Genomic DNA, 3,963 nt, shown 5'->3' with positions numbered 1-3,963 from the left:
AGGACACTTTCTGTGTCCCAAATTACACCATATTCACTATAATAAGAAACAAGATATGGAATAGGGTGCCATTTGGGACGTAGCCAGTGTACCAGTCAGAGGATGGACGTACGGACAAGGGGTCGCTGCCGTTCGCCCCCTGAGCCGTCTGTCACTCTTATTTATCAGACAGAGAGCAGAGATGACTGTCTCCATCCATGGCCAATGCAGCTGGATGGTGAAAGCGCATTATCCGTGCATGGCAGGGTCAGAAGGACATTACTGAATTAGATAGCTATTAAACAACGAGTAGCTAGTGAGCCAGTCAGCCAGGACAGTAACGTTGTTGTCTCTGTCATAACTATATTCTGACCGTCTAGTTCATTCAACCAGACATGGCGCCCTTCGGTCTCCTGTCTGCTGGTGCCAGCCTTTTGGCCAAGTCATTCAGTCTCTTCTCCAACGAATCCAGTCTTGCAAGGTAACATAAGGAGCAAAACTTCCTATTGTCAAGATAGTTAGTTAGCTATGTTAGGTAGGCAGTTACAGTGAGGGAAAAAAGTATTTGATCCCCTGCTGATTTTGTACGTTTGCCCACTGACAAAGACATGATCAGTCTATAATTTTAATGGTAGGTTTATTTGAGCAGTGAGAGACAGAATAACAACAAAAAAATCCAGAAGAACGCATGTCAAAAATGTTATAAATTGATTTGCATTTTAATGAGGGAAATAAGTATTTGACCCCTCTGCAAAACATGACTTAGTACTAGGTGGCAAAACCCTTGTTGACAATCACAGAGGTCAGACGTTTCTTGTAGTTGGCCACCAGGTGTGCACACATCTCAGGAGGGATTTTGTCCCATTCGAGCCTGACGTTTGGCAACTCGAATCTTCAGCTCCCTCCACATATTTTCTATGGGATTAAGGTCTGGAGACTGGCTAGGCCACTCCAGGACCTTAATGTGCTTCTTCTTGAGCCACTCCTTTGTTGCCTTGGCCGTGTGTTTTGGGTCATTGTCATGCTGGAATACCCATCCACGACCCATTTTCAATGCCCTGGCTGAGGGAAGGAGGTTCTCACCCAAGATTTGACGGTACATGGCCCTGTCCATCGTCCCTTTGATGCAGTGAAGTTGTCCTGTCCCCTTAGCAGAAAAACACCCCCAAAGCATAATGTTTCCACCTCTATGTTTGACGGTGGGGATGGTGTTCTTGGGGTCATAGGCAGCATTCCTCCTCCTCCAAACACGGCGAGTTGAGTTGATGCCAAAGAGCTGGATTTTGGTCTCATCTGACCACAACACTTTCACCCAGTTCTCCTCTGAATCATTCAGATGTTCATTGGCAAACTTCAGATGGCCCAGTATATGTGCTTTCTTGAGCAGGGGGACCTTGCGGGCGCTGCAGGATTTCAGTCCTTCACGGAGTAGTGTGTTACCAATTGTTTTCTTGGTGACTATGGTCCCAGCTGCCTTGAGATCATTGACAAGATCCTCCCGTGTAGTTCTGGGATGATTCCTCACTGTTCTCATGATCATTGCAACTCCACGAGGTGAGATCTTGCATGGAGCCCCAGGCCGAGGGAGATTGACAGTTATTTTGTGTTTCTTCCATTTGCGAATAATCGCACCAACTGTTGTCACCTTCTCACCAAGCTGCTTGGCGATGGTCTTGTAGCCCATTCCAGCCTTGTGTAGGTCTACAATCTTGTCCCTGACATCCTTGGAGAGCTCTTTGGTCTTGGCCATGGTGGAGAGTTTGGAATCTGATTGATTGATTACTTCTGTGGACAGGTGTCTTTTATACAGGTAACAAGCTGAGATTAGTAGCACTCCCTTTAAGTGTGTGCTCCTAATCTCAGCTCGTTACCTATACAAAAGACACCTGTGAGCCAGAAATCTTTCTGATTGAGAGGGGGTCAAATTCTTATTTCCCTCATTAAAATGCAAATCAATTTATAACATTTTTGACATGCGTTTTTCTGGATTTTTTTGTTGTTATTCTGTCTCTCACTGTTCAAATAAACCTACCATTAAAATTATAGACTGATCATTTCTTTGTCAGTGGGCAAACGTACAAAATCAGCAGGGGATCAAATATTTTTTTCCCTCACTGTAGTAAGCCACCCTGTACAATTTCTCATTGGTATTTTAGATTTTTTGAAATTCATAAAGCCAATTCTGCAAAGGAATTGCTGTATTTCCAGCTATCACTCCAGTATTAGCATAATTAGAGCTAAGTTAGCTAGCTAGGGTTAGGGTTATCTAACGTTAGCTTAACTGACCACATTGGTTAGATTTGGGTAAACTAGCTAGGAATGATAAGACGTGTTTTACTTCTGAATGTAGTATTGGATGATTGTAGAAATGAGTCGTATACAGTATATGATTTAACTACTAACTTGCCAATAGCTTCTACCCCCAGACCATCAGGCTGCTGAATAGCCACCACTAGTCATGCCACAGTTGGTAGTATGAAAATGTATGCATTCACTAACTGTAAGTCGCTCTGGATAAGAGCGTCTGCTAAATGACTAAAATGTAAAATGTAATGGCCACAGCTCTCTAGCCAGCATCAATCTTCAGTCCGAACTCCTCTTGTTCATCACGGTCCTCTTGTCTGCTTCAATGAATTTCAACTCTACCTCATCAGCATATTTTGTAACATTTAACCTGTACAAAAATTTACATTTACGTCATTTAGCAGACGCTCTTATCCAGAGCGACTTACAGTTAGTGAGTGCATACATTATTTTTTTACATTTTTCATACTGGCCCCCCGTGGGAATCGAACCCACAACCCTGGCGTTGCAAATGCCATGCTCTACCAACTGAGCTACATCCCTGCCGGCCATTCCCTCCCCTACCCTGGGAATATTTATTTCCCTCATTAAAAATGCAAATCAATTTATAACATTTTTACATGCGTTTTTCTGGATTTTTTTGTTGTTATTCTGTCTCTCACTGTTCAAATAAACCTACCATTAAAATTATAGACTGATCATTTCTTTGTCAGTGGGCAAATGTACAAAATCAGCAGGGGATCAAATACTTTTTTCCCTCACTGTATATAAATATTGGGTCTTTTCGATTATTTTGGATAGATGGTTTTGGATGGATGGCCTCTGGGAATGAGAGAGAACGACATATTGATTATGTTGTTATCGTTCAAATTCCAGAGAACATCCAACATTATAGGGAAGATTGAGTATTGGACAATTGAACCAGTTGTTTTCAACTTCCATTTTGTAATACAAAAGAAACAATAAATAAATAAAAAATGCTTCTTAGCAAAGAGCAATTTCTCAAGAAATAATTTTGCTAGGACTGTCTGGGAGTTGTCTGTGGGGAGGGGAAAACTGAAAACTAGCTGTTATTGGCAGAGAGGTTTGGAACTCTTTCTTTCAGGTGGTCTTTTCAAACAGCTCTTACACTAAAAAGGCATTATCATAATTTTCACAATTTCACAGTATTATTCCAACCTCATAGTGTGGAAATATATATATAAAACACAGGAAAATCACGTTTTCCTGGGCATGTATACACTGAGTATACCAAACATTAGGAACACCTTCCTAATATTGAGTTGCACCTACTACCATTCCCCGTTCAAAGATACTTCAATTTTTTGTCTTGCCCATTCACCCTCTGTATAGCACACATACACAATCTATGTCTCAATTGTCTCATGGCTTAAAAGTCATTTTTAACTTGTCTCCTCCCCTTCATCTACACTGATTGAAGTGGATTTAACAGGTGACATCAATAAGGAATCATATCGTTCACCTGGATTCACCTGGTCAGTCTATGTCATGGAAAAAGTAGGCGTTCATAATGTTTTGTATACTTAGTGTATATAACACCCTGTACTCTGATCATAGATGCTCTCTGATTAATCATATACAGTGGATGTGTTTCAAATGGCACGCTATTCCCTATATTGTGGGCTACTTTTGACCAAAGCATGGGCCCTGGTCAAAAGT

This window comes from Coregonus lavaretus (genome assembly GCF_964263955.1).
Source record: "Coregonus lavaretus genome assembly, chromosome: 19".
In the NCBI taxonomy this organism is placed as follows: Eukaryota; Metazoa; Chordata; class Actinopteri; order Salmoniformes; family Salmonidae; genus Coregonus; species Coregonus lavaretus.
Note: the sequence above shows the minus strand (reverse complement) of the source record.